The following is an 18477-nucleotide window of genomic DNA, read 5'->3' as shown; positions in this document are numbered from 1 at the left end:
AAACTTATCCAACTGCCCCGCTCTCTCCCCACAGACCTGTATCAATCCCAAACTAATCCCACTGCCCCGCTCTCTCCCCATAGCCCTGTATCAATCCCAAACTAATGCTACTGCCCCGCTCACTCCCCATAGCCCTGTATCAATCTGCAAAGTAATCCCACTGCCCCGCTCACTCCCCATAGCCCTGTATCAATCCCAAACTAATCCCAGTGCCCCGCTCACTCCCGATAGCCCTGCATCAATCCCAAACTAATCCCAAATCCCCACTCTCTCCCCATAGCCCTGTATCAATCCCAAACTAATCACACTGCCCCGATCTCTCCCCATAGCCCTGTATCAATCCTGAAACTAATCCCACTGCCACGCTCTCTCCCAATAGCCCTGTATCAATCCCAAACTAATCCCACTGCCCCGCTCTCTACCCATAGCCCTGTATCATCCCCAAACTAATCCCACTGCCCCGTGCTCTCCCCATAGCCCTGTATCAATCCCCAAACTAATCCCACTGCCCCGCTCTCTCCCGATTGCCCTATATCAATCCCAGACTAATCACACTGCCCCGCTCTCTCCCCATAGCCCTGTATCAATCCCCAAACTAATCCCACTGCCCCGCTCTCTCCCGATTGCCCTATATCAATCCCAAACTAATCACACTGCCCCGCTCTCTCCCCATAGCCCTGTATCAATCCCCAAACTAATCCCACTGCCCCGCTCTCTCTCGATAGCTCTGTATCAATCCCAAACTAATCCCACTGCCCCGCACTCTCGCCATAGCCATGTATCAATCCCAAACAAATCACACTGCCCCGCTCTCACCCCACAGCCCGGTATCAAATCCCAAACTAATCCCACTGCCCCGCTCTCTCCCCATAGCCCTGTATCAATCTCAAACTAATCCCACTGCCCCGATCTCTCCCGATAGCCCTGTATCAATCCCAAACTAATCCCACTGCCCCACTCACCCCATAGCCCTGTCTCAGTCCCCAAACAATCAAACTGCCCCGCTCTCTCCCCATAGCCCTGTATGAATCCCCAAACTAATCCCACTGCCCCGCTCTCTCCCCATAGCCCTGTATCAATCCGCAAACTAATCCCACTGCCCCGCTCACTCCCCATAGCCCTGTATCAATCCCAAACTAATCCCAGTGCCCCGCTCACTCCCGATAGCCCTGTATCAATCCAAAACTAATCCCAAAGCCCCACTCTCTCCCCATAGTCCTGTATCAATACCAAACTAATCCCAATGCCCCGCTCTCTCCCCATAGCCCTGTTTCAATCCCCAAACTAATCCCACTGCCCAACACTCTCCCCATAGCCCTGTATCAATTCCCAAACTAATCCCACTGCCCCGCTCTCTCCCCATAGCCCTGTATCAATCCCCAAACTAATCCCACTGCCCTGCTCTCTCCCCATAGCCCTTTATCAATCCCCAAACTAATCCCACTGCCCCGCTCTCTCCCCATATCCTGTATCAATCACCAAACTAATCCCACTGCCCTGCTGACTCCCCATAGCCCTGTATCAATCCCCAATCTAATCCCACTGCCCCGCTCTCTCCCCATAGCCCTGTATCAATCCCAAACTAATCCCACTGCCTCACTTTCCCCCCATAGCTCTGTCTTGAGCCCAAACTAATCCCACTGACCTGCTCTCCCCCCATAGCCCTGAATCAATCCCAAACTAATCCCACTGCCCCACTCTCTCCCCATAGCCCTGCATCAATCCCCAAACTTTTCCCAATAGCCCTGCATCAATTCCAAACTAATCCCTCTGCCCCACTCTCTGCCCATAGCCCTGCATCATTCCCAAACTTACCCCACTGCCACGTTCTCTCCCCATAGCCCTGGGAGTGTTTGATGGGACAGTGCAGAGGGAGCATTACCATATATATCTAACCCGTGCAGCCCCTGCCTTGGGAATGTTTGATGGGATAGTGTAGAGGGAGCTTTTTGTCTGTATCGAACCCATGCGGTACCTGCCTTGGGAGTGTTTGATGGGACAGTGTAGAGGGAGATTTACTCTGTACCTAGCCCGTGCAGTACCTGCCTTGGGAGTGTTTGATGGGACAGTGTAGAGGGAGCTTCACTCTGTATCTAACCCGTGTTGTTCCTGCCCTGGGAGTTTTTGACGGGCTGGTTTAAAGAGAGCTTTACTCTATCGATTCTGTAGCAAACCTTAATAGATTGCAAGTCCGGGGATTCAGCGCATACACAGCGCAGTCAGAAACACGGAACTTGCGGGGCCTCTACCAAGGCCTAAGCCGTTGGTACGGAGACCATGATTTCAGGGCCATTATCTTTGTTTGATGTAATCCTTCGCTCCTGTGTATAAGACAGTGAGGCTCACGGCCTAAAATTCATTCAAATCTCAGTAAGAATACCCAGAACAGACTTTAATTGTCTTTTATTTGCTTCATTTTTCTAAGGTGTACCCAGATATCTGCAGACCAACATTCAACCGCATGTGAATCCCTCCTCTGCATTTAAATCAAATCACGGTAACACTTTTATTTAATCTACCGAGGTTCAGTATTGAAATATACCAGGAGATCCAGGCACGTTCTGATAAAGCAGATTAACAATGAGTTCAGTGGGGAAATTTAGCGAACAACAGGCCGATTTTAATATGATAAGGCAGGATCTGTCCAAAGTGGACTGGGAACAGTTACTTGACAACCCTCTGTCTCAGTCCCAAACTAATCCCACTGCCCTGCTCTCTTCTGTTAGCCCTTTATCAATCGCCAACCTAATCCCACTGCCTCGCTCTCTCCCCATAGCCCTGTATCAGTCCCCAACCTAATCCCACTGCCCCGCTCTCTCCCCATAGCCCTGTATCAATCCCAAACAAATCACACTGCCCCGCTCTCACCCCATAGCCCTGTATCAATCTCAAACTAATCCCACTGCCCCGATTTCTCCCGATAGCCCTGTATCAATCCCAAACAAATCCCTCTGCCCCGCTCTCTCCCCATAGCCCTGTATCAATCCCAAACTATTCCCAATGCGTCGCTCTCCTGATAGCCCTGTATCAATCCCCAAACTAATCAAACTGCCCCGCTCTCTCATAATAGCCCTGTATCAATCCCAAAATATTCCCAATGCCTCGCTCTCCCGATAGCCCTGTTTCAATCTCAAACTAATCCCACTGCCCCGATCTCTCCTGATAGCCCTCTATCAATCATCAAACTAATCCCACTGACCCGCACTCTCCCCGTAGCCCTGTATCCATCCCTAAACTATTCTCACTGCTCCGCTCTCTCCCCATAGCCTTGTATCAATCCCAAACTAATCCCACTGCCCCGCTCTCTCCCAATAGCCCTGTATCAATCGCAAACTAATCCCACAGCCCCGCTCTCTCCCCATAGCCCTGTATCAATCCCAAACTAATCCCACTGCCCCGCACTCTCCCCATAGCCCTGTATCAATCCCCAAATTAATCCCACTGCCCCGCTCTCTCCCAATAGCCCTGTTTCAATCCCCAAACTAATACCACTGCCCCGCTCTCTCCCCATAGCCCTGTATCAATCCCCAAACTAATCCCACTGCCCCGCTCTCCCCCCATAGCCCTACATCAATCCTAAACTAATCCCACTGCCCCGCTCTCTTCCCATAGTCCTGCATAAATCCCAAGCTAATCACACTGCCCCGCTCTCTCCCCATAGCCCTGTATCAATCCCCAAAACTAATCCCACTGCCCCGCTCTCTCCCCATAGCCCTTTATCAATCCCAAACTTATCCAACTGCCCCGCTCTCTCCCCACAGCCCTGTATCAATCCCAAACTAATCCCACTGCCCCGCTCTCTCCCCATAGCCCTGTATCAATCCCAAACTAATGCTACTGCCCCGCTCACTCCCCATAGCCCTGTATCAATCTGCAAAGTAATCCCACTGCCCCGCTCACTCTCCATAGCCCTGTATCAATCCCAAACTAATCCCAGTGCCCCGCTCACTCCCGATAGCCCTGTATCAATCCCAAACTAATCCCAAAGCCCCACTCTCTCCCCATAGCCCTGTATCAATCCCAAACTAATCACACTGCCCCGATCTCTCCCCATAGCCCTGTATCAATCCTGAAACTAATCCCACTGCCACGCTCTCTCCCAATAGCCCTGTATCAATCCCAAACTAATCCCACTGCCCCGCTCTCTCCCCATAGCCCTGTATCAATCCCCAAACTAATCCCACTGCCCCGTGCTCTCCCCATAGCCCTGTATCAATCCCCAAACTAATCCCACTGCCCCGCTCTCTCCCGATTGCCCTATATCAATCCCAGACTAATCACACTGCCCCGCTCTCTCCCCATAGCCCTGTATCAATCCCCAAACTAATCCCACTGCCCCGCTCTCTCCCGATTGCCCTATATCAATCCCAAACTAATCACACTGCCCCGCTCTCTCCCCATAGCCCTGTATCAATCCCCAAACTAATCCCACTGCCCCGCTCTCTCCCGATAGCTCTGTATCAATCCCAAACTAATCCCACTGCCCTGCACTCTCGCCATAGCCCTGTATCAATCCCAAACAAATCACACTGCCCCGCTCTCACCCCACAGCCCGGTATCAAATCCCAAACTAATCCCACTGCCCCGCTCTCTCCCCATAGCCCTGTATCAATCTCAAACTAATCCCACTGCCCCGATCTCTCCCGATAGCCCTGTATCAATCCCAAACTAATCCCACTGCCCCGCTCACCCCATAGCCCTGTCTCATTCCTAAACAATCAAACTGCCCCGCTCTCTCCCCATAGCCCTGTATGAATCCCCAAACTAATCCCACTGCCCCGCTCTCTCCCCATAGCCCTGTATCAATCCGCAAACTAATCCCACTGCCCCGCTCACTCCCCATAGCCCTGTATCAATCCCAAACTAATCCCAGTGCCCCGCTCACTCCCGATAGCCCTGTATCAATCCAAAACTAATCCCAAAGCCCCACTCTCTCCCCATAGTCCTGTATCAATACCAAACTAATCCCAATGCCCCGCTCTCTCCCCATAGCCCTGTTTCAATCCCCAAACTAATCCCACTGCCCAACACTCTCCCCATAGCCCTGTATCAATTCCCAAACTAATCCCACTGCCCCGCTCTCTCCCCATAGCCCTGTATCAATCCCCAAACTAATCCCACTGCCCTGCTCTCTCCCCATAGCCCTTTATCAATTCCCAAACTAATCCCACTGTCCCGCTCTCTCCCCATACCCCTGTATCAATCCCCAAACTAATCCCACTGCCCTTCTCTCTCCCCATAGCCCTGTATCAATCCCCAAACTAATCCCACTGCCCCGCTCTTTCCCCATAGCCCTGTATCAATCCCAAACTAATCCCACTGCCTCGCTTTCCCCCCATAGCTCTGTCTTGATCCCAAACTAATCCCACTGCCCTGCTCTCCCGCCATAGCCCTGAATCAATCCCAAACTAATCCCACTGCCCCACTCTCTCCCCATAGCCATGCATCAATCCCCAAACTTTTCCCAATAGCCCTGCATCATTCCCAAACTTACCCCACTGCCACGTTCTCTCCCCATAGCCCTGGGAGTGTTTGATGGGACAGTGTAGAGGGAGCATTACCATATATATCTAACCCGTGCAGCACCTGCCTTGGGAATGTTTGATGGGACAGTGTAGAGGGAGCTTTTTGTCTGTATCGAACCCATGCGGTACCTGCCTTGGGAGTGTTTGATGGGACAGTTTAGAGGGAGATTTACTCTGTACCTAGCCCGTGCAGTACCTGCCTTGGGAGTGTTTGATGGGACAGTGTAGAGGGAGCTTCACTCTGTAACTAACCCGTGTTGTTCCTGCCCTGGGAGGTTTTGACGGGCTGGTTTAAAGAGAGCTTTACTCTATCGATTCTGTAGCAAACCTTGATAGATTGCAAGTCCGGGGATTCAGCGCATACACAGCGCAGTCAGAAACACGGAACTTGCGGGGCCTCTACCAAGGCCTAAGCCGTTGGTACGGAGACCATGATTTCAGGGCCATTATCTTTGTTTGATGTAATCCTTCGCTCCTGTGTATAAGACAGTGAGGCTCACGGCCTAAAATTCATTCAAATCTCAGTAAGAATACCCAGAACAGACTTTAATTGTCTTTTATTTGCTTCATTTTTCTAAGGTGTACCCAGATATCTGCAGACCAACATTCAACCGCATGTGAATCCCTCCTCTGCATTTAAATCAAATCACGGTAACACTTTTATTTAATCTACCGAGGTTCAGTATTGAAATATACCAGGAGATCCAGGCACGTTCTGATAAAGCAGATTAACAATGAGTTCAGTGGGGAAATTTAGCGAACAACAGGCCGATTTTAATATGATAAGGCAGGATCTGTCCAAAGTGGACTGGGAACAGTTACTTGACAACCCTCTGTCTCAGTCCCAAACTAATCCCACTGCCCTGCTCTCTTCTGTTAGCCCTTTATCAATCGCCAACCTAATCCCACTGCCTCGCTCTCTCCCCATAGCCCTGTATCAGTCCCCAACCTAATCCCACTGCCCCGCTCTCTCCCCATAGCCCTGTATCAATCCCAAACAAATCACACTGCCCCGCTCTCACCCCATAGCCCTGTATCAATCTCAAACTAATCCCACTGCCCCGATTTCTCCCGATAGCCCTGTATCAATCCCAAACAAATCCCTCTGCCCCGCTCTCTCCCCATAGCCCTGTATCAATCCCAAACTATTCCCAATGCGTCGCTCTCCTGATAGCCCTGTATCAATCCCCAAACTAATCAAACTGCCCCGCTCTCTCCCCATAGCCCTGTATCAATCCCAAAATATTCCCAATGCCTCGCTCTCCCGATAGCCCTGTTTCAATCTCAAACTAATCCCACTGCCCCGATCTCTCCTGATAGCCCTCTATCAATCATCAAACTAATCCCACTGACCCGCACTCTCCCCGTAGCCCTGTATCCATCCCTAAACTATTCTCACTGCTCCGCTCTCTCCCCATAGCCTTGTATCAATCCCAAACTAATCCCACTGCCCCGCTCTCTCCCAATAGCCCTGTATCAATCGCAAACTAATCCCACAGCCCCGCTCTCTCCCCATAGCCCTGTATCAATCCCAAACTAATCCCACTGCCCCGCACTCTCCCCATAGCCCTGTATCAATCCCCAAATTAATCCCACTGCCCCGCTCTCTCCCAATAGCCCTGTTTCAATCCCCAAACTAATACCACTGCCCCGCTCTCTCCCCATAGCCCTGTATCAATCCCCAAACTAATCCCACTGCCCCGCTCTCCCCCCATAGCCCTACATCAATCCTAAACTAATCCCACTGCCCCGCTCTCTTCCCATAGTCCTGCATAAATCCCAAGCTAATCACACTGCCCCGCTCTCTCCCCATAGCCCTGTATCAATCCCCAAAACTAATCCCACTGCCCCGCTCTCTCCCCATAGCCCTTTATCAATCCCAAACTTATCCAACTGCCCCGCTCTCTCCCCACAGCCCTGTATCAATCCCAAACTAATCCCACTGCCCCGCTCTCTCCCCATAGCCCTGTATCAATCCCAAACTAATGCTACTGCCCCGCTCACTCCCCATAGCCCTGTATCAATCTGCAAAGTAATCCCACTGCCCCGCTCACTCTCCATAGCCCTGTATCAATCCCAAACTAATCCCAGTGCCCCGCTCACTCCCGATAGCCCTGTATCAATCCCAAACTAATCCCAAAGCCCCACTCTCTCCCCATAGCCCTGTATCAATCCCAAACTAATCACACTGCCCCGATCTCTCCCCATAGCCCTGTATCAATCCTGAAACTAATCCCACTGCCACGCTCTCTCCCAATAGCCCTGTATCAATCCCAAACTAATCCCACTGCCCCGCTCTCTCCCCATAGCCCTGTATCAATCCCCAAACTAATCCCACTGCCCCGTGCTCTCCCCATAGCCCTGTATCAATCCCCAAACTAATCCCACTGCCCCGCTCTCTCCCGATTGCCCTATATCAATCCCAGACTAATCACACTGCCCCGCTCTCTCCCCATAGCCCTGTATCAATCCCCAAACTAATCCCACTGCCCCGCTCTCTCCCGATTGCCCTATATCAATCCCAAACTAATCACACTGCCCCGCTCTCTCCCCATAGCCCTGTATCAATCCCCAAACTAATCCCACTGCCCCGCTCTCTCCCGATAGCTCTGTATCAATCCCAAACTAATCCCACTGCCCTGCACTCTCGCCATAGCCCTGTATCAATCCCAAACAAATCACACTGCCCCGCTCTCACCCCACAGCCCGGTATCAAATCCCAAACTAATCCCACTGCCCCGCTCTCTCCCCATAGCCCTGTATCAATCTCAAACTAATCCCACTGCCCCGATCTCTCCCGATAGCCCTGTATCAATCCCAAACTAATCCCACTGCCCCGCTCACCCCATAGCCCTGTCTCATTCCTAAACAATCAAACTGCCCCGCTCTCTCCCCATAGCCCTGTATGAATCCCCAAACTAATCCCACTGCCCCGCTCTCTCCCCATAGCCCTGTATCAATCCGCAAACTAATCCCACTGCCCCGCTCACTCCCCATAGCCCTGTATCAATCCCAAACTAATCCCAGTGCCCCGCTCACTCCCGATAGCCCTGTATCAATCCAAAACTAATCCCAAAGCCCCACTCTCTCCCCATAGTCCTGTATCAATACCAAACTAATCCCAATGCCCCGCTCTCTCCCCATAGCCCTGTTTCAATCCCCAAACTAATCCCACTGCCCAACACTCTCCCCATAGCCCTGTATCAATTCCCAAACTAATCCCACTGCCCCGCTCTCTCCCCATAGCCCTGTATCAATCCCCAAACTAATCCCACTGCCCTGCTCTCTCCCCATAGCCCTTTATCAATTCCCAAACTAATCCCACTGTCCCGCTCTCTCCCCATACCCCTGTATCAATCCCCAAACTAATCCCACTGCCCTTCTCTCTCCCCATAGCCCTGTATCAATCCCCAAACTAATCCCACTGCCCCGCTCTTTCCCCATAGCCCTGTATCAATCCCAAACTAATCCCACTGCCTCGCTTTCCCCCCATAGCTCTGTCTTGATCCCAAACTAATCCCACTGCCCTGCTCTCCCGCCATAGCCCTGAATCAATCCCAAACTAATCCCACTGCCCCACTCTCTCCCCATAGCCATGCATCAATCCCCAAACTTTTCCCAATAGCCCTGCATCATTCCCAAACTTACCCCACTGCCACGTTCTCTCCCCATAGCCCTGGGAGTGTTTGATGGGACAGTGTAGAGGGAGCATTACCATATATATCTAACCCGTGCAGCACCTGCCTTGGGAATGTTTGATGGGACAGTGTAGAGGGAGCTTTTTGTCTGTATCGAACCCATGCGGTACCTGCCTTGGGAGTGTTTGATGGGACAGTTTAGAGGGAGATTTACTCTGTACCTAGCCCGTGCAGTACCTGCCTTGGGAGTGTTTGATGGGACAGTGTAGAGGGAGCTTCACTCTGTAACTAACCCGTGTTGTTCCTGCCCTGGGAGGTTTTGACGGGCTGGTTTAAAGAGAGCTTTACTCTATCGATTCTGTAGCAAACCTTGATAGATTGCAAGTCCGGGGATTCAGCGCATACACAGCGCAGTCAGAAACACGGAACTTGCGGGGCCTCTACCAAGGCCTAAGCCGTTGGTACGGAGACCATGATTTCAGGGCCATTATCTTTGTTTGATGTAATCCTTCGCTCCTGTGTATAAGACAGTGAGGCTCACGGCCTAAAATTCATTCAAATCTCAGTAAGAATACCCAGAACAGACTTTAATTGTCTTTTATTTGCTTCATTTTTCTAAGGTGTACCCAGATATCTGCAGACCAACATTCAACCGCATGTGAATCCCTCCTCTGCATTTAAATCAAATCACGGTAACACTTTTATTTAATCTACCGAGGTTCAGTATTGAAATATACCAGGAGATCCAGGCACGTTCTGATAAAGCAGATTAACAATGAGTTCAGTGGGGAAATTTAGCGAACAACAGGCCGATTTTAATATGATAAGGCAGGATCTGTCCAAAGTGGACTGGGAACAGTTACTTGACAACCCTCTGTCTCAGTCCCAAACTAATCCCACTGCCCTGCTCTCTTCTGTTAGCCCTTTATCAATCGCCAACCTAATCCCACTGCCTCGCTCTCTCCCCATAGCCCTGTATCAGTCCCCAACCTAATCCCACTGCCCCGCTCTCTCCCCATAGCCCTGTATCAATCCCAAACAAATCACACTGCCCCGCTTTCACCCCATAGCCCTGTATCAATCTCAAACTAATCCCACTGCCCCGATTTCTCCCGATAGCCCTGTATCAATCCCAAACAAATCCCTCTGCCCCGCTCTCTCCCCATAGCCCTGTATCAATCCCAAACTATTCCCAATGCGTCGCTCTCCTGATAGCCCTGTATCAATCCCCAAACTAATCAAACTGCCCCGCTCTCTCCCCATAGCCCTGTATCAATCCCAAAATATTCCCAATGCCTCGCTCTCCCGATAGCCCTGTTTCAATCTCAAACTAATCCCACTGCCCCGATCTCTCCTGATAGCCCTCTATCAATCATCAAACTAATCCCACTGACCCGCACTCTCCCCGTAGCCCTGTATCCATCCCTAAACTATTCTCACTGCTCCGCTCTCTCCCCATAGCCTTGTATCAATCCCAAACTAATCCCACTGCCCCGCTCTCTCCCAATAGCCCTGTATCAATCGCAAACTAATCCCACAGCCCCGCTCTCTCCCCATAGCCCTGTATCAATCCCAAACTAATCCCACTGCCCCGCACTCTCCCCATAGCCCTGTATCAATCCCCAAATTAATCACACTGCCCCGCTCTCTCCCAATAGCCCTGTTTCAATCCCCAAACTAATACCACTGCCCCGCTCTCTCCCCATAGCCCTGTATCAATCCCCAAACTAATCCCACTGCCCCGCTCTCCCCCCATAGCCCTACATCAATCCTAAACTAATCCCACTGCCCCGCTCTCTTCCCATAGTCCTGTATCAATCCCCAAAACTAATCCCACTGCCCCGCTCTCTCCCCATAGCCCTTTATCAATCCCAAACTTATCCAACTGCCCCGCTCTCTCCCCACAGCCCTGTATCAATCCCAAACTAATCCCACTGCCCCGCTCTCTCCCCATAGCCCTGTATCAATCCCAAACTAATGCTACTGCCCCGCTCACTCCCCATAGCCCTGTATCAATCTGCAAAGTAATCCCACTGCCCCGCTCACTCTCCATAGCCCTGTATCAATCCCAAACTAATCCCAGTGCCCCGCTCACTCCCGATAGCCCTGTATCAATCCCAAACTAATCCCAAAGCCCCACTCTCTCCCCATAGCCCTGTATCAATCCCAAACTAATCACACTGCCACGATCTCTCCCCATAGCCCTGTATCAATCCTGAAACTAATCCCACTGCCACGCTCTCTCCCAATAGCCCTGTATCAATCCCAAACTAATCCCACTGCCCCGCTCTCTCCCCATAGCCCTGGATCAATCCCCAAACTAATCCCACCGCCCCGTGCTCTCCCCATAGCCCTGTATCAATCCCCAAACTAATCCCACTGCCCCGCTCTCTCCCGATTGCCCTATATCAATCCCAGACTAATCACACTGCCCCGCTCTCTCCCCATAGCCCTGTATCAATCCCCAAACTAATCCCACTGCCCCGCTCTCTCCCGATTGCCCTATATCAATCCCAAACTAATCACACTGCCCCGCTCTCTCCCCATAGCCCTGTATCAATCCCCAAACTAATCCCACTGCCCCGCTCTCTCCCGATAGCTCTGTATCAATCCCAAACTAATCCCACTGCCCTGCACTCTCGCCATAGCCCTGTATCAATCCCAAACAAATCACACTGCCCCGCTCTCACCCCACAGCCCGGTATCAAATCCCAAACTTATCCCACTGCCCCGCTCTCTCCCCATAGCCCTGTATCAATCTCAAACTAATCCCACTGCCCCGATCTCTCCCGATAGCCCTGTATCAATCCCAAACTAATCCCACTGCCCCGCTCACCCCATAGCCCTGTCTCATTCCTAAACAATCAAACTGCCCCGCTCTCTCCCCATAGCCCTGTATGAATCCCCAAACTAATCCCACTGCCCCGCTCTCTCCCCATAGCCCTGTATCAATCCGCAAACTAATCCCACTGCCCCGCTCACTCCCCATAGCCCTGTATCAATCCCAAACTAATCCCAGTGCCCCGCTCACTCCCGATAGCCCTGTATCAATCCAAAACTAATCCCAAAGCCCCACTCTCTCCCCATAGTCCTGTATCAATACCAAACTAATCCCAATGCCCCGCTCTCTCCCCATAGCCCTGTTTCAATCCCCAAACTAATCCCACTGCCCAACACTCTCCCCATAGCCCTGTATCAATTCCCAAACTAATCCCACTGCCCCGCTCTCTCCCCATAGCCCTGTATCAATCCCCAAACTAATCCCACTGCCCTGCTCTCTCCCCATAGCCCTTTATCAATTCCCAAACTAATCCCACTGCCCCGCTCTCTCCCCATACCCCTGTATCAATCCCCAAACTAATCCCACTGCCCTGCTCTCTCCCCGTAGCCCTGTATCAATCCCCAAACTAATCCCACTGCCCCGCTCTTTCCCCATAGCCCTGTATCAATCCCAAACTAATCCCACTGCCTCGCTTTCCCCCCATAGCTCTGTCTTGATCCCAAACTAATCCCACTGCCCTGCTCTCCCGCCATAGCCCTGAATCAATCCCAAACTAATCCCACTGCCCCACTCTCTCCCCATAGCCCTGCATCAATCCCCAAACTTTTCCCAATAGCCCTGCATCAATTCCAAACTAATCCCTCTGCCCCACTCTCTGCCCATAGCCCTGCATCATTCCCAAACTTACCCCACTGCCACGTTCTCTCCCCATAGCCCTGGGAGTGTTTGATGGGACAGTGTAGAGGGAGCATTACCATATATATCTAACCCGTGCAGCACCTGCCTTGGGAATGTTTGATGGGACAGTGTAGAGGGAGCTTTTTGTCTGTATCGAACCCATGCGGTACCTGCCTTGGGAGTGTTTGATGGGACAGTTTAGAGGGAGATTTACTCTGTACCTAGCCCGTGCAGTACCTGCCTTGGGAGTGTTTGATGGGACAGTGTAGAGGGAGCTTCACTCTGTAACTAACCCGTGTTGTTCCTGCCCTGGGAGGTTTTGACGGGCTGGTTTAAAGAGAGCTTTACTCTATCGATTCTGTAGCAAACCTTGATAGATTGCAAGTCCGGGGATTCAGCGCATACACAGCGCAGTCAGAAACACGGAACTTGCGGGGCCTCTACCAAGGCCTAAGCTGTTGGTACGGAGACCATGATTTCAGGGCCATTATCTTTGTTTGATGTAATCCTTCGCTCCTGTGTATAAGACAGTGAGGCTCACGGCCTAAAATTCATTCAAAGCTCAGTAAGAATACCCAGAACAGACTTTAATTGTCTTTTATTTGCTTCATTTTTCTAAGGTGTACCCAGATATCTGCAGACCAACATTCAACCGCATGTGAATCCCTCCTCTGCATTTAAATCAAATCACGGTAACACTTTTATTTAATCTACCGAGGTTCAGTATTGAAATATACCAGGAGATCCAGGCACGTTCTGATAAAGCAGATTAACAATGAGTTCAGTGGGGAAATTTAGCGAACAACAGGCCGATTTTAATATGATAAGGCAGGATCTGTCCAAAGTGGACTGGGAACAGCTACTTGACAACCCTCTGTCTCAGTCCCAAACTAATCCCACTGCCCTGCTCTCTTCTGTTAGCCCTTTATCAATCGCCAACCTAATCCCACAGCCTCGCTCTCTCCCCATAGCCCTGTATCAGTCCCCAACCTAATCCCACTGCCCCGCTCTCTCCCCATAGACCTGTATCAATCTCAAACTAATCCCACTGCCCCGATTTCTCCCGATAGCCCTGTATCAATCCCAAACAAATCCCTCTGCCCCGCTCTCTCCCCATAGCCCTGTTTCAATCCCAAACTATTCCCAATGCGTCGCTCTCCCGATAGCCCTGTAGCAATCCCCAAACTAATCAAACTGCCCCGCTCTCTCCCCATAGCCCTGTATCAATCCCAAACTATTCCCAATGCCTCGCTCTCCGGATAGCCCTGTTTCAATCTCAAACTAATCCCACTGACCCGCACTCTCCCCGTAGCCCTGTATCCATCCCTAAACTATTCTCACTGCTCCGCTCTCTCCCCATAGCCTTGTATCAATCCCAAACTAATCCCACTGCCCCGCTCTCTCCCAATAGCCCTGTATCAATCGCAAACTAATCCCACAGCCCCGCTCTCTCTCCATAGCCCTGTATCAATCCCAAACTAATCCCACTGCCCCGCACTCTCCCCATAGCCCTGTATCAATCCCCAAATTAATCCCACTGCCCCGCTCTCTCCCAATAGCCCTGTTTCAATCCCCAAACTAATACCACTGCCCCGCTCTCTCCCCATAGCCCTGTATCAATCCCCAAACTAATCCCACTGCCCCGCTCTCCCCCCATAGCCCTACATCAATCCTAAACTAATCCCACTGCCCCGCTCTCTTCCCATAGTCCTGCATAAATCCCAAGCTAATCACACTGCCCCGCTCTCTCCCCATAGCCCTGTATCAATCCCCAAAACTAATCCCACTGCCCCGCTCTCTCCCCATAGCCCTTTATCAATCCCAAACTTATCCAACTGCCCCGCTCTCTCCCCACAGCCCTGTATCAATCCCAAACTAATCCCACTGCCCCGCTCTCTCCCCATAGCCCTGTATCAATCCCTAACTAATGCTACTGCCCCGCTCACTCCCCATAGCCCTGTATCAATCTGCAAAGTAATCCCACTGCCCCGCTCACTCCCCATAGCCCTGTATCAATCCCAAACTAATCCCAGTGCCCCGCTCACTCCCGATAGCCCTGTATCAATCCCAAACTAATCCCAAAGCCCCACTCTCTCCCCATAGCCCTGTATCATTCCCAAACTAATCACACAGCCCCGATCTCTCCCCATAGCCCTGTATCAATCCTGAAACTAATCCCACTGCCACGCTCTCTCCCAATAGCCCTGTATCAATCCCAAACTAATCCCACTGCCCCGCTCTCTCCCCATAGCCCTGTATCAATCCCCAAACTAATCCCACTGCCCCGTGCTCTCCCCATAGCCCTGTATCAATTCCCCAAACTAATCCCACTGCCCCGCTCTCTCCCGATTGCCCTATATCAATCCCAGACTAATCACACTGCCCCGCTCTCTCCCCATAGCCCTGTATCAATCCCCAAACTAATCCCACTGCCCCGCTCTCTCCCGATTGCCCTATATCAATCCCAAACTAATCACACTGCCCCGCTCTCTCCCCATAGCCCTGTATCAATCCCCAAACTAATCCCACTGCCCCGCTCTCTCCCGATAGCTCTGTATCAATCCCAAACTAATCCCACTGCCCCGCACTCTCGCCATAGCCCTGTATCAATCCCAAACAAATCACACTGCCCCGCTCTCACCCCACAGCCCGGTATCAAATCCCAAACTAATCCCACTGCCCCGCTCTCTCCCCATAGCCCTGTATCAATCTCAAACTAATCCCACTGCCCCGATCTCTCCCGATAGCCCTGTATCAATCCCAAACTAATCCCACTGCCCCGCTCACCCCATAGCCCTGTCTCAGTCCCCAAACAATCAAACTGCCCCGCTCTCTCCCCATAGCCCTGTATGAATCCCCAAACTAATCCCACTGCCCCGCTCTCTCCCCATAGCCCTGTATCAATCCGCAAACTAATCCCACTGCCCCGCTCACTCCCCATAGCCCTGTATCTATCCCAAACTAATCCCAGTGCCCCGCTCACTCCCGATAGCCCTGTATCAATCCAAAACTAATCCCAAAGCCCCACTCTCTCCCCATAGTCCTGTATCAATACCAAACTAATCCCAATGCCCCGCTCTCTCCCCATAGCCCTGTTTCAATCCCCAAACTAATCCCACTGCCCAACACTCTCCCCATAGCCCTGTATCAATTCCCAAACTAATCCCACTGCCCCGCTCTCTCCCCATAGCCCTGTATCAATCCCCAAACTAATCCCACTGCCCTGCTCTCTCCCCATAGCCCTTTATCAATCCCCAAACTAATCCCACTGCCCCGCTCTCTCCCCATAGCCCTGTATCAATCCCAAACTAATCCCACTGCCTCGCTTTCCCCCCATAGCTCTGTCTTGATCCCAAACTAATCCCACTGCCCTGCTCTCCCCCCATAGCCCTGAATCAATCCCAAACTAATCCCACTGCCCCACTCTCTCCCCATAGCCCTGCATCAATCCCCAAACTTTTCCCAATAGCCCTGCATCAATTCCAAACTAATCCCTCTGCCCCACTCTCTGCCCATAGCCCTGCATCATTCCCAAACTTACCCCACTGCCACGTTCTCTCCCCATAGCCCTGGGAGTGTTTGATGGGGCAGTGTAGAGGGAGCATTACTATATATATCTCACCCGTGCAGCACCTGCCTTGGGAATGTTTGATGGGACAGTGTAGAGGGAGCTTTTTGTCTGTATCGAACCCATGCGGTACCTGCCTTGGGAGTGTTTGATGGGACAGTGTAGAGGGAGATTTACTCTGTACCTAGCCCGTGCAGTACCTGCCTTGGGAGTGTTTGATGGGACAGTGAAGAGGGAGCTTCACTCTGTATCTAACCCGTGTTGTTCCTGGCCTGGGAGTTTTTGACGGGCTGGTTTAAAGAGAGCTTTACTCTATCGATTCTGTAGCAAACCTTGATAGATTGCAAGTCCGGGGATTCAGCGCATACACAGCGCAGTCAGAAACATGGAACTTGCGGGGCCTCTACCAAGGCCTAAGCCGTTGGTACGGAGACCATGATTTCAGGGCCATTATCTTTGTTTGATGTAATCCTTCGCTCCTGTGTATAAGAGAGTGAGGCTCACGGCCTAAAATTCATTCAAATCTCAGTAAGAATACCCAGAACAGACTTTAATTGTCTTTTATTTGCTTCATTTTTCTAAGGTGTACCCAGATATCTGCAGACTAACATTCAACCGCATGTGAATCCCTCCTCTGCATTTAAATCAAATCACAGTAACACTTTTATTTAATCTACCGAGGTTCAGTATTGAAATATACCAGGAGATCCAGGCACGTTCTGATAAAGCAGATTAACAATGAGTTCAGTGGGGAAATTTAGCGAACAACAGGCCGATTTTAATATGATAAGGCAGGATCTGTCCAAAGTGGACTGGGAACAGGTACTTGAGAACACTCTGTCTCAGTCCCAAACTAATCCCACTGCCCTGCTCTCTTCTGTTAGCCCTTTATCAATCGCCAACCTAATCCCACTGCCTCGCTCTCTCCCCATAGCCCCGTATCAGTCCCCAACCTAATCCCACTGCCCCGCTCTATCCCCATAGCCCGGTATCAATCACTAACTATTTCCACTGCCCTGCTCTCTCCCCATAGCCCTGTATCAATCCCCAACGTAAGCCCACTGCCCGCTTTCTCCCCATAGCCCTGTATCAATCACAAACTATTTCCACTGCCCTGCTCTCTCCCCATAGCCCTATATCAATCCCCAACGTAAGCCCACTGCCCGCTTTCTCCCCATAGCCCTGTGTTATATCCAAACAAATCCCACTGCCCGCTTTCTCCCCATAGCCCTGTGTCATAACCAAACTAATCCCACTGCCCCGCTTTCTCCCCATAGCCCTGTATCAATCCCCAAATCAATCCCACTGCACCGCTCTGTCCCCATAGCCCTGTATCAATCCCCAACTTAAGTCCACTGCCCTATTTCTCCCCATAGCATTGTGTTATATCCAAACAAATCCCACTGCCCCGCTCTCTCCCCATAGCCCTCTAACAATCCCCAACGTAAGCCCACTGCCCCGCTTTCTCCGCATAGCCCTGTGTTATATCCAAACTAATCTCCCTGCACCGCGCTCTCCCCATAGCCGTGTATCAATCCCAAACTAATCCCACTGCCCCGCTCTCTCCTCTAGCCCTGTATCAATCACAAACTAATCCCACTGCCATGCTCACTCCCCATAGCCCCGGATCAATCCCACGCTTATCCCGCTCCTGATCACTATCCAGTGACCTCTGTGTTAGAGAGAGGGAAATCAGCCAGTGATCCTGCAACTGATCACTGTCCAGTGACCCCTGGGTTAGAGAGAGAGGGGAAATCAGCCAGGGTTCTTGCTCCTGATCACTGTCCAGTGACCCCTGGGTTAGAGAGAGAGGAAATCAGCCAGGGTTCCTGCTCCTGATCACAGTCCAGTGACCCCTGGGTTAGAGAGACAGGTGAAATCAGCCAGGGTTCCTGCTCCTGATCACAGTCCAGTGACCCCTGGGTTGAGAGAGAGGGGAAATCAGCAAGGGTTGCTGCTCCTGATCATTATCCAGAGATCCCTGGGTTAGAGAGAGGGGAAATCAGCCAGGGTTCCTGCTCCTGATCACTGCCCAGTGACCCCTGGGTTAGAGAGAGAGGGAAATCA

This window comes from Somniosus microcephalus, unplaced genomic scaffold, assembly GCF_052327205.1.
Source record: "Somniosus microcephalus isolate GS21.2 unplaced genomic scaffold, FLI_Smic_1.0 unresolved_chr6, whole genome shotgun sequence".
Lineage (NCBI taxonomy): Eukaryota > Metazoa > Chordata > Chondrichthyes > Squaliformes > Somniosidae > Somniosus > Somniosus microcephalus.
The sequence above is the reverse complement of the archived record's forward strand: the minus strand, read 5'-3'. Positions refer to the sequence as shown.